This window comes from Erpetoichthys calabaricus, chromosome 7 (genome assembly GCF_900747795.2).
Source record: "Erpetoichthys calabaricus chromosome 7, fErpCal1.3, whole genome shotgun sequence".
Lineage (NCBI taxonomy): Eukaryota > Metazoa > Chordata > Cladistia > Polypteriformes > Polypteridae > Erpetoichthys > Erpetoichthys calabaricus.
The window spans coordinates 122,329,437-122,342,339 of record NC_041400.2 but is presented as its reverse complement, the minus strand read 5'-3'; the positions used below and the strand labels follow the sequence as shown (position 1 = coordinate 122,342,339).

Here is a 12,903-nt window from a genome sequence, read left to right as displayed (position 1 = left end):
TGAAAGTGACATCCTTCACATCTTCCACAACTCTGTGATGGCTAGTGCAATTTTATCACTGTGGTGTGCTGGGCTGGTAACATCACGTCAGGAGAGGCCCACTGAATTAACAAGCTAATTAAAAGGGCAGGCTCAGTTATGAGAAGCACTCTATCATCATGAATCATCACCACTCCTATCATCATGAAAATATCACGTATACATCTCAGTATTTTAATTATTCAGAGCTGTAATATCACGAATGTAATGGATTCTGTGTCCTGTCGGAGGAAGAGAAAGCCTGGAAGCACGTGGTGATTCACACACATAGAAGATCAAATACAAAACAAAGCATTTAATGTGCTACTTTAGTTACGATGGGATTGAGAAACTAGTAAATTAAACGATTTTAAGATGAAGTTTATGATGTTCTACTTTAATGAGAAAATAAACTACGTGATTAAAGTGGAAATTTAGAGATTAAAGTTGACACTTTGTGCTTTTTTCCCCCACTGTGTGCCTTTTTTTTTTTTCTCTGTACCCTAATAAGCTTTCATGTGACACTCGGACGGTGGGCTACAACTCGCCTTTTCACAGCGACTTTGATATGTGACAACTTTTTTTATTTCGGACACTGTGCGACTTTGTGAACTTGAGCTTTCGAGTTTCTCCGACATGCTATGTCACTCAATCAACTTCCTTTTGTTGTTTATACTACTGTTTAAACCAACAAATAGTATGTTTTTCCTTGCCTCCACTTGGTATTCGTTGAAATTCTTCGATTTTCCCCTCTTGCTTTTGCCATTGTCTTTTCACAGATTAAGGGCTATTTATATTGATTTGCATAATCGAAGAGGCGTAATTCTGGGAGGAGTTGGGGCAGGACAGCAGGCGCATGCACGTGCGTTACTTTTCACGCTGACTGGGATTTATGGAGCAGAAGAACGTGGAAGTTGGCATTCGCACAGATTTATGCATCTGAATTTTTTTGTGCGTAAGCACATTTCCACTTTTGTGCTTACGTCATGTTATAGTGCGAATTCTACACACAGCGTTATGCATGAGGCCCCAGGTCTTTAACCCAAAACACAAAAAAGTAAGTTGGTACAGAAACGAAGCAAAAGGAAAAATAGCAGCATTCCAACAAGTAATCGTTATCGTGCACATGCCCTAAATGCTGCAATGTACAGTGCATCCAGAAAGTATTCACAGCGCATCACTTTTTCCACATTTTGTTATGTTACAGCCTTATTCCAAAATGGATTAAATTCGTTTTTTTCCTCAGAATTCTACACACAACACCCCATAATGGCAATGTAAAAAAAGTTTGAGATTTTTGCAAATTTATTAAAAATAAAAAAATTGAGAAAGCACATGTACATAAGTATTCACAGCCTTTGCCATGAAGCTCAACATTGAGCTCAGGTGCATCCTGTTTCCCCTGATCATCCTTGAGATGTTTCTGCAGCTTAATTGGAGTCCACCTGTGGTAAATTCAGTTGATTGGACATGATTTGGAAAGGCACACACCTGTCTATATAAAGGTCCCACAGTTGACAGTTCATGTCAGAGCACAAACCAAGCATGAAGTCAAAGGAATTGTCTGTAGACCTCCAAGACAGGATTGTCTCGAGGCACAAATCTGGGGAAGGTTACAGAAACATTTCTGCTGCTTTCAAGGTCCCAATGAGCACAGTGGCCTCCATCATCTGTAAGTGGAAGAAGTTCAAAACCACCAGGACTCTTCCTAGAGCTGGCTGGCCATCTAAACTTAGCGAACGGGGGAGAAGGGCCTTGGTCAGGGAGGTGACCAAGAACCCGATGGTCACTCTGTCAGAGCTCCAGAGGTCCTCTGTGGAGAGAGGAGAACCTTCCAGAAGGACAACCATCTCTGCAGCAATCCACCAATCAGGCCTGTATGGTAGAGTGGCCAGACGGAAGCCACCCCTTAGTAAAAGGCATATGGCAGCCCGCCTGGAGTTTGCCAAAAGGCACCTGAAGGACTCTCAGACCAATGAGAAAGAAAATTCTCTGGTCTGATGAGACAAAGATTGAACTCTTTGGTGTGAATGCCAGGCGTCACATTTGGAGGAAACCAGGCACCGCTCATCACCAGGCCAATACCATCTCTACAGTGAAGCATGGTGGTGGCAGCATGATACTGTGGGGATGTTTTAAAGCGGCAGGGACTGGGAGACTAGTCAGGATAAAGGGAAAGATGACTGCAGCAATGTACAGAGACATCCTGGATGAAAACCTGCTCCAGAGCGCTCTTGACCTCAGACTGGGGCGACGGTTCATCTTTCAGCAGGACAACGACCCTAAGCACACTGCCAAGATATCAAAGAAGTGGCTTCAGGACAACTCTGTGAATGTCCTTGAGTGGCCCAGCCACAGCCGAGACTTGAATCTGATTGAACATCTCTAGAGAGATCTTAAAATGGCTGTGCACCGACGCTTCCCATCCAACCTGATGGAGCTTGAGAGGTGCTGCAAAGAGGAATGGGTGAAACTGGCCAAGGATTGGTGTGCCAAGCATGTGGCACCATATTCAAAAAGAATTGAGGCTGTAATTGCTGCCAAAGGTGCATCGACAAAGTATTGAGCAAAAGCTGTGAATACTTATGTACATGTGATTTCTCAGTTTTTTTATTTTTAATAAATTTGCAAAAACCTCAAGTAAACTTTTTTCACGTTGTCATTATGGGCTGTTGTGTGTAGAATTCTGAGGAAAAAAATGAATTTAATCCATTTTGGAATAAGGCTGTAACATAACAGAATGTGGAAAAAGTGATGTACTATGAATACTTTACGGATGCACTGTAAGTGAAAGCATTCTCAAATTATCACGTTCACACACACACACACACACACACACACACACACACACACAGACAGAAAAAACAGACATAATTCCAAAAATGGTATTTTCGGACTCAGGGAGGTCTAAAACGTTGAGATTCATCAAAATCTTGATATCAGATCTTTGAACGATTACAATACTTTCCATATACTTTGTATACGAGAAAGTAAACAATGAAAATGAATCCCAAATATAGTGCACTACACAAGATCAAAACTTATTCAGGACTGTAAAAAATCCATTGTGAGGTACAGGACACCCTCATACATTCACAATGGGTCAATTCAGAATCACTAATCATCCTTAAACAGTTAAAAATATTAATTTTCGATAAGCCTTGTTGTCAATTGCTTTGGGGTCTAGTTCAAAAGTCATTAAAAAGAACCAATGCAAGAGACCATGGAATGAAAATATATAAAATATATATATTTCTCTATTATAATAAAAAAAACCTTGGGAGAAAAGAGATGATCTTTTGAAGAGAGACACTTTCACGTCCTGCAAGACGAGACTTTGTGCCAAGAGATTTAACCATGCCCGGGGCCAGAAATAAAAGACAAAGAGTAGATGACAAAGTAGAACTTTGCAAAGAATTAAAAAATGTTGGTGTGATACACATGCAGGGCAGATTAGAGATAATGGAAGTATGAAAATTTGAAAGTCTCAAACGATAGTAATCACAATTAGCAAAAACAAACGGAAATTATTACTTGATGAAATAACGGAACAGTTTGGATTTAAACTTTAAGTCAGAGACTTGTAGATCGTCTAATTCGTGTTGCCATCAGGAAAAAGTAGCGTTTCTTCCCAATGAGGAGGCGTATCCGCGAGAATTAAAAGATTGGTTGTTTGCTGAAAGTGAAATCCCCCAAGAGAAAATTTCATGCCCTGTGAGACAAGACTTTATGCAAAGAGATTTGGAAAAGTTCTGCCCACATCTAAAACATTTACAACCACGCACACGGTTCAATCATTTCTCATTTGTGTGAATGCGATTGTCAGACACAATTCGTGTAGAGAGAAAGAAATGATACTCATTCACGGGCAGTTATACGTCGCGTTGTCACGATGTAATTCCAAACACGGAATCAAAATTCAATGCAATACTGACAAAAAGGTAAAAGCGAGACGAGATCGAATATATGGACATAGGTGATATGACAGAAGTATGAAGATATTGTTTGGCTTTAAACTTTAAGTCGGAGACTTGTAGATCGTCTAATTCATGTTGTCATCAGGGAAAAGTAATGTTGAAGAGGCCTATCCGCAAGAATTAAAAGTTTTGTTGTTTCCGAGCGGCAGAGATGCGAAGTTGCTGGCGCGTAGCGTGGCCAGGGGGGTTGGTGAGCGAAGCAAAGCCCCATCATCTAATTCATGTTGTCATCAGGGAAAAGTAATGTTGAAGAGGCCTATCCGCAATAATTAAAAGTTTTGTTGTTTCCGAGTGGCAGAGATGCGAAGTTGCTGGCGCGTAGCGTAGCCAGGGGGGTTGGTGAGCGAAGCAAAGCCCCCTAGTGTGTGTGTGTATATTATATATATATATATATATATATATATATATATATATATATATATATTTTTTTTTTTTTTTAAATAATAGGGTCCCCCTGCTCGCTTCGCTCACCAACCCGTTTTTTTTTTTCCAGATACACACATTTTTTTTTCTCTGAATTGTTGCTATTTCATTAGTTTCACTTTTATTTCTGAACTTCTGTAAACACAATATTTGGAATTTTTAGAGTCCCAATGTGCTGAATCTTTTTAATGAGGTCAGTGAGACATGTGTTTAATGACTTTGTACCATAATTCAGGATAGGTTTCTGTGTTTGGAATTTCAGCACAGACAAAACGATCCACATCATCAGCAGTGTCACAGGTGGCTGGGGGTGGTACCCAGCCAGGACACCGCGAAGGACCGGAGGAGGGCTTAAGCCTCCCCCAGACCACGTGGGGGCGACCGCCCTGGTGGCTTTGGGGACAATGGGAAACTGAGCTTGGAAGCTCAACCCTATAGGGGCCCGTGGTCAACGCCAGGGGGCGCCCCAATGCCTTTGGAGCCCTGGCCCTCAGCACTTCCACCACATCCAGAAGTGCTGGGGGAAAGAAGACCAGGGACATCCGGAGTGCTTCCGGGTGCGCAGCCGGTACTTCCGCCACACTGGGGAGTGCCGGCGGAGGTTTATCAGGAGGCACCTTGAGCACATCCGGGTGGGGATAAAAGGGGCCACCTCCCTCCATTCGTGGGCTTGAGTCGGGAATGGAGATGGAAGGAGCTCGGGAGGAGAGGCAAGGAGGCGGCCTGAAGAGAAAGAGGCATTGAAGGAGGCCTGGACTTTGGGGGAGTTTTGGGGGTTGTGTGTGCACTGTAAATAATAGAGAATGTATAATAAACGTGTGTTGGGTGAACCATCGCTGTCTGCCTGTCACTAGCCAGGTTTCCATCCAAGGAGTTTTTGCGAAAAAATATTTAGCGCTTCAAATTTTTTTTCCGATATAGCTGATGGAAATGCTAATTATCGATAAAATGTTGTACATGTCGACATAATATTTTTCCGTTTAACTTTAGCGCATAAATTCCATATCGATACTTCAGATGTCGCAAAAACTACATCGGAAACACTTTTTGTCGGAAAAAAGGGCTTTAACGCAAATAAATGTGTCACATATCACGTGCAATCAAAACGAGAATGGCAGAGCGGTTCGCATGGTCTGATGAAGAGTTTTTTTTTTTTTTTTGATTAAACGTCGTTATTTTGTATTAATTCAAATTTCAGTTTTAATTAAAAACCTTAAGGGAAGCAGGTTACAGTACTAATTCAGTTGTTATCGCACTGAGAAGGGATGTTGAAAGGTAGGCTCACCTTTACAGATTTGATGCTGCAAACACAGCTGCATCATGGGCACTTCCAGGAGTGCCAACGCAAATGTCTCGTATCATGCACCTGTCATCAACAAGGGCCTGTAGAACAATAGATGGCCACCCTTTGCGATTAATGTAATCGCGGTAGCCTTCCATCGGGGGAAGAATAGGCACATGCGTGCCATCCAGCGCACCGTAAATCTGTGGCACAAGATGCACCAAGGAATTGCGGTATGCAATTTCATTGGCCTCCGCTAGAGTCGGAAGTCTGATATAACGCCGCATTAATTTTTCTTTAATAGCGGTGCACACAGCATATACACATTGATGGACGGTAGTTTTACTAACACCGAAAGTTTTTCCAACTACTCTATACTCGGCGCAGGTTGCCAGCTTGTAAAGGGAGATGGCAATCCGCTTTTGGGTTGGAACTGGTGGTCGGTGGCAACCTGTGATGGGCGCAACATCAGGACTGATGAATTCACACAACATCTCAAACGTCGGCCGTGTCATTCTAAAATGTTGCAGCCAGAGATTTTCTGTGAAGTGTCTCTCCACCACCTCCTCCCAGAAGGTCTTATTCCGTCGTCTCTCCCATACCTGTGGGTTTCATCGCACTGGGGTACTTTCTTCGAGCTCTAGGGCTATCAGACAAGCAACTGCTTCATTCTGCTGTCGTCTTCGGATATTATGTACAATTACAATTATTTGTGAAACTGAAATAACAGTAAGCTGGCAAATTTCAAAAAACTGTCTGAATAATCTCTCCATTTCTTTGTTTCTTTGTTTAGTGGAGGGGGTGTAACGTGGAAAACAAAAGGTAGATAATTTGCGACATACACAAAATTATGTATGGAAACGGCTCAAGGGCAGATTTTTTTCACGATACAACAAAACTTATGCGACAGTTCGTTTTGGGGGGGATGACGTCATCACGCACACCATTTTATCGATAAAAAGCCAGTTGGATGGAAACAGGCTGGAGACAGCAAATTTCGCACATTTTTTTTACGTATATTCTGTTTGTCGATAACAAAACGTCGCAAAAAACTGGACGGAAACTTAGCTTATGTCCGGGCCATGCTCTACAGCAGTTAATAATTTTTTTTGCAAAGTAACCAATAAATGCATGTGAGGTAAACTCTGTTTTTGAAATTCTCTTGACTTAAACTTCAAAGCCTTACAATATTTACATACTTCTGACATATCACCTATGTCCATGTATTTGATCTCTATTCGCCTTTTCGTTATTTCTCTGAGTAATAATTTCTCTTTCTTTGCGCTAATGTAATGTTTACTTTCTTTGTTTTGACAGTCATTTTTTTCTGCTTTCAAATTCTGTATCTTGCTCTGCATGTGTTTCACACCAGGTTTTTTTTTTTTTTTGAGACTTGAATTCCAGTTTTCATTATCTCTAACCTGCTCTGCATGTGTTTGGCCCCCTTGTTTTTTAACCTCTTTATGATGTTTTACTTTGTTTTCTACTCTGTCTTATTTCTGACCTTGCTTTATCTGCTTTTGTTTCATTAACACCAGGGGCCTCATGTATAACGCTGTGCGTATAACTCACACTATACCATGGCGTAAGCACAAAAGCGGGAATGTGCGTACGCACAGAAAAATCCAGATACAGGAATCTGTACGTACGCAAACTTCGACATTCTTCCGCTACATAAATCCCAATCAGCGTGAAAAGTAACGCACGTGCACGCGCCTTCTGTCCCGCCCCAACTCCTCCCAGAATTATGCCTCTTTGAATATGCAAATTAATATAAATAGCCTTCTGTGAAAAGACAATGGGAAAAGCACGGGGGAAAATATAAGAATTTCAGCGAATACCAAGTGGAGGCAAAGGCAAAACGTACTATTTGTTGGTTTAAACAGTGGTACAATCAATAAAAGGAAGTTGATCGAGTGACAGAGTGTCGGAGAAACTCGAAAGCTCAAGTTCACAAAGTCGCACAGTGCCCGAAATAACAAAAAAGTCACATATCAAAGTCGCCGTGAAAAGGCGAGTCGTAGCCCACCGTCTGAGTGTCATATGAAAGCTTATTAGGGTACAGACAAAAAAAAAAAATAGGCACACAGTGGGGAAAAAAGCACGAAATGTCAGCTTTAATCTCGAAATTTCCACTTTAATCACGTAGTTTATTTTGCCATTAAAGTAGAACATCATAAACTTCATCTTAAAATCATTTTACTAGTTTCTCAAATCCCATTGTAACTAAAGTAGCACGTTAAATGCTTTGTTCTGTATTTGATTTTCTATGTGCTCTGTGTGTGAATCACTACCTGCTTCTTAAACGGGCTTTCTCTTTCTCTGACAGGACACATAATCCATTACATTCGTGATATTACAGCTCTCTGAATAATTAAAATACTGAGATGTATACGTGATATCTTTTTCATGATGATAGGAATGAAAGCATGTTATTAAACATGGGAACACGGTGGCGCAGTGCTTGTTCATGTCTCACGCAAGAGGCTTGCTGCGCCATGCGCGACCTTCGATGAAATAATTTATTATAGAAGTACTGTCTCTTTCAAACGTACTAACCTCCAATTCCTGTCCTTACTTTTCTTTCTCCAAATACCCAATCGCCACACAATCAGCTCTGTAGTAAACATGAAGCCATTTGTAAGCATAGAACGCCGATTCTTCAAAACTTTTAAGGAACATTGAAATATCTTCGTAGTACATGTTTAATTATTCTATCCGTCTATCCTTCCAGTGTCGTGTCAGCACCAGCAAGAATACAACGCAATGCAGGAACAATCTCTGAACTAGCTAGCACTGCGGCACCGTGCCCTCACATGTTTAATTATTAACAATACAGATTATTTAACTGAAGTTAAAGTTTTATCTGTGTAACATAATCAACATATTTTGCTGCATTTCATCTTAAAAATGATATCGTCATCATATGTAAATACGCGCTTTATAAAGTGGCGCTGGTTGTGCAATATTATAACTGTAGTGCAAGTTTACAGTGAGGTAATTGTACTTGTAAGTACAAACAGTTCTACAAGGAGCACTTGATGGACTGATTGAGTGCGTTTATAGTTCTTGGGATGAAACTTTTTCTAAACCGCGAAGTCCATACAGGAAAGTCTCTGAAATGTTTTGCCGTGGCTCAGGCAGCGTCTGCTTCATGCTGTATACCGATAATTCTCTTTCCAATGAGCTGCTGCTACTGTGATTCCCCACTCAGATACAGTGATATAAATACTCCGAATGGTGCAGTGAGAGTAATATGGAAAAAGATGATCTGCTGTGGCAACCCTTAACAGGAGCAGATGAAAGAAGAAGACGATGCATTGAGAGTAACAACGCTAAAGCAGTTATGGTATTTGGGATACTATGGCTATTCCCTGGACCATTATATTGCTGCAGGTTAATTACAATCAGATGCATTACACTAATAAACAATATGCAGTTAGTTTCAGTGTATTTATAAAGCCGCGTCAGGAATGAGGACTCAAGAAATAAAGGGTGACCACACAGGAACAGCAGCACTGCTTTGACGCTGGGTGCCGCCAGTCTGCAAAACCGAGCAGAGAAATTACATACGCCAGGGTATGAGGTACCGTGGAAATGTGCTTGGCTTTATGCCAAGTTTAGGTTTTATACATCGCAATTTGAGCATGGAAACGTTCGTACGCAACATTTCTGTGCATACGCACCATTTATACATGAGGCCCCTGGTCCGTGTTGATTATTTTCTCTTTTTCGAGTAATAATTTCCGTTTGTTTGCACTACTGCGATCTTTACTTTCTTTTTTTTTATGCTTTCTAATTTTCCTACTTTCATATTCTTTAACTTTCTCCACATGTGTAACGCGCCGTTTTTTTTTTTTAGCGTTTCGTATTCCATTGCTTTCATAATCTCTAACCTGCTCTGTATGCGTATAGTGCCAACGCCCAGTTTAGACATGTTTTTTTCAATTCCACTTGTTCCGGGCTGATAATTACTTTCCTTATTTTCTGAATTTGCACCTAGATTATTCTTTTTCTTTTTTTCTCTCCAGTGCTTTTGAGTCTCTTTTCTCCGTGCTGCTTTCTTCTTCGCTTAGTCGTCTACGTTTCATCTATAACGTATTGTACTTATATGCTTTATATGCGCCGAGAGCCCTGGATCTGTGTGTGCTCAAAGCCAAAACATGACTGAATATATTACTCTTATTTGGTGGTAAGTAGGGCGTGTCTTGCAAGAATCTCATGCTCTACGTCATCGCGAGACGGTCCTGGGTCAATCTCTTGGCACAAAGTCTCATGTTTAAAGTCCCTGCGAGACGCTTCGTGGCCAATCTCTTTAGTCTCACAGGTCTTTTAAGTGTCTTCCGTGATCTTAACGTGAAGATCACGTCTCGACGCCCTACTGTTTCTCTGCAGGATTTTTTTTATAACAGAGAGAAAAAAATGAGTATGAGAGGGTCAGCTCAGGTTGGACAGTTTGGACATAAAGGCAGAAAGGCAAGATTGTGTTGGTTTGGACATGTGCAAATGAGAGATGCTGGGTATACTGGGAAAAGGATGCTAAGGATTGAGCTGCCAGGAAAGAAGGGAAGGACTACGAAAAAGTTTATGGATGTGGTGAGAGAGGACATGTAGATGATGTGTGTAACAGAACAAGATGCAGAAGACAGAAAGATATGGAAAAAGACGATTCACTGTGGCAACCCCTAACTGGATCAGCCAGAAGAAGAAGAAGAAAGAAAAAAAAAAAAAAAAAACAAACACACAAAACAACTGTTAGAAAGCGCTAAATAAACTTGAGATTTTTTATCTTTGCCTCAATTGTGTGAAATTCAATGACGGAAATAAGATTTGTTGAACACCCTGCTGCTAACTAGAGATTCTTCGTCTCTTGGGGAAATCGGAATGATGAGAGTTGTAAGTAGGTGAATTAAAGCATCAACATCTGCCACTGGTTAAGCAGAAGCCCTGCTGGGAATAGAACAAGGTGGTGACCTATTTGTTTTATGCAGCTAGTTAACCAAGAAGAAAGCAAAATTACAGTAAAGCTCCCTGACTTGAAGCATCACTGAATTGCACAATAAACCAAACAAGACAGAAAGACCATTCAGTGGGCTCCGATAACTATTCATAGTATGCTGGCATGCCACTGGCTGGAGGATTTCTAATCAACAAAATTACTCTAAACAATACAGAGCCTTTGTAACTACATTGTACACTATGGCACAATTGTTCACAAACACATACTGCTACATCCGGAGGTTTGATAAAATTTGGCATTTTGCTCAGCTTTACAAAGCGAATGAGCAGAAGGAATTGAAGGGGAAAAAAAACCGTGTGGTTTACATTCCACACTGCCCACTAGGCCACGCTGCAGTAATTATGCCTGTGCAGTAACAAAGGATTGCTACAAACTGCACATTACTGCGATCTTGCGAGCTAAGGCTTAGCATCAAAGCTCCCACCGTCAGGCTTCAAAACGGCTTTTCACCCCCAAGGTGTCATGAACAGCAAAAAGTAACCAGAATGACAGGTATTGGGCGGACTACCGAAAATAATTTCGTTTGCGTTGCATAGTATAAATGGACGTGTACTACTTTCTGTATTATACATATTTTTAAAACACTAATTTAATACAAAGTTGCCTTAAAACTGGATTATGCAAAAACAGTAAACCTGCTCCAATTCTCAAGCAATCACGAAATCACACACACACACTTCCCACTAATCAATATACGATTCGGTGCCTATATATTTTTTGTGCTGATCGGGAACTTTACGCATTACAAAAAGTCACAAGTTTACTACTGCGGGGACTCGTGGCATCGCATGTGACTTACCTTTCCTTGCTTGTTTTAGAATCTCTATCTTTCACCACGATTCGTATCTGCTAAGTAATGGGGTGCAGAGTAGCTTCAAAGGCGCTTCCTATTCAGGGCGTTTCGAAAGAAGACTCGTCCTCGCCGTTAATGCTGCCACGCGGGCGCAACTAAATGCTCTGCCCGCCAGGAACCAGAAGCTCGGCGCGAAAGGCTCATTTCTAAATTAAAACAAACAGCCCTCGCCCGCGTGTTATCATTAAAACGCCTTTTTCTGCTTTGTCACAAGCGCGCACGTTGTTCACTCTCACTTCCGACCCGAAGCCAAGGCGCTGCGAGAGGAGGGGAAGTGATGCTACCAGGCTGCTTCCATTCTCCGCCACATGTAACTGGCTCACTGCCAAACAGCGTCCGTATGAACCCCATTTCACACACCCCCGCCCCCCATTATCCATACCTTCCCGGAGCCGTTCGAATTCCTTACCTGTATCTGCTGGCCATGCCACGTAGCTTCCCTAAGCGTGTCTTTTGTTGTAGGCTGCGTAGTTGAGACTCTCTCTGTATCCACTAATAGTCTACTTCGGAACGTTCCCGTTTAAGTCCCCACACCGCCTTATCACAGCGTGAGGGTGGGCGGCTACAGACCGCTCCCAACCTCCATAAGAAGCTGTCAGACTCCCGCTTAGCCCCCCCAAAAAAAAAACCCTCCGGCTGCACAACGTCACCTGGGCGTGACGTCACAGCAAGGCGGTAACGTGAACCGCGAGCATACCGAGGGACGCCGAAAGCTGTTCGGTAGGCAAGTCCAGTGATTAAGCAACCGTTAAGTGAATTGACTGGCGTCTATTTGCGGAAAATGGAGACTGTGCGAATAAGAAGGTGTGTGTTTTTGGTACCTGAAATTTATGACTCTAAAGATAGCAAACCAGCTGTGCTGCATTTGTGGGTGTCAGATGGTGACCTCATTGCTGCCTTTGTTGGGGACCCTTTCTATGGTTGTCTGCATGTTAAGGTGTACTGTTGTTAGCATTATGACTTTTGGGCTCAAAGGGCACTGGTCTATTCGTCTGTATTCCACCACTTCGCGTTCATGTGGTGGGGTGGCAGAAATTTAAAGGGTAAGTAACGCTTCTTGACCTTCTTGAATAAATGTTACCATTAAATGGGTACTCGGCACATTCCATTTCTTATTCCGTATTGCATTTTTCTTGGTTTGAAAATACAAACTTCACTTATTTTTTTAGATAAGCAGGACATCCTCACACTGAAGCTACGCGTGCTGAATTCTGCAGGTCCCCAAAAACCACACAAAATAGTTGTGATGTCAGAGAGCAGGGTGGCTTGACGCGGAGCTGTACAGTTCAGAAAAGAGCACTGAAACTTTATCTCCCTTTACCGTGGAGTG

The 12,903-nt window shown here is 41.8% G+C and overlaps 1 protein-coding gene across 10 annotated transcripts in view; it reads right to left on the bottom strand.

Moving 5' to 3' along the window:
- Nucleotides 1-12,269, bottom strand: part of ppip5k2 (diphosphoinositol pentakisphosphate kinase 2) — a 273,516-nt gene extending 261,247 nt beyond the window's left edge. For 2 of the 10 annotated variants that reach the window (XM_051929855.1, XM_051929858.1), the window contains exon 1: nt 11,983-12,260. The gene's annotated coding sequence lies outside the window, so the exon portion shown is untranslated. Of the gene's footprint in view, nt 1-11,519; nt 11,857-11,982 lie in introns of those variants that run through there. The other 8 variants (XM_051929857.1, XM_051929856.1, XM_051929859.1 and 5 more) reach the window with 6 other exon arrangements.
- Between the last annotated feature and the right edge of the window lie 634 nt (nt 12,270-12,903).